At 46.3% G+C, this 382-nt stretch overlaps 1 pseudogene; it reads left to right on the top strand.

Annotated features, from left to right (window-relative positions):
• Nucleotides 1-19: 19 nt before the first annotated feature.
• LOC119587688 overlaps nucleotides 20-382 on the top strand; it is a 5287-nt pseudogene continuing 4924 nt past the window's right edge.

Here is a 382-nt window from a genome sequence, read left to right as displayed (position 1 = left end):
CATGTGTCTGTGTGTGTTTTTTATGCATTACAAACAAAAGGTCACAGTAAGACTCGAAGCCTCTGACCACTGAACCTTCAACAAATAGACCTTGCAAGGAAGACATGACGCAGAGATTTCTCATCCTTCTGGCGACGTCGACGCTGCTGGCCTTGGTGTTTGTGGCTTACATGCCCATGAAGGATTCCTTCAGCACGAGGCCACAGCCTGTCCAAAAGAATGCCGTGGAATACCCGACGCTGGCGGAGAGCTGTTACGTCTACGTGAATTTCACCGCAGAGAATGTTTGCTGCAAGATGAAGAAATACATAGCAAGTGATTTACTTCAATGTGTCAAGAGATTCAACGTTAAGCAAATCTTACGCGGTGGGTGAGTGTAATT

This window comes from Penaeus monodon, chromosome 23 (assembly GCF_015228065.2).
Source record: "Penaeus monodon isolate SGIC_2016 chromosome 23, NSTDA_Pmon_1, whole genome shotgun sequence".
In the NCBI taxonomy this organism is placed as follows: domain Eukaryota; kingdom Metazoa; phylum Arthropoda; class Malacostraca; order Decapoda; family Penaeidae; genus Penaeus; species Penaeus monodon.
Note: the sequence above shows the minus strand (reverse complement) of the source record. Positions and strands in the feature narration are given on the sequence as shown.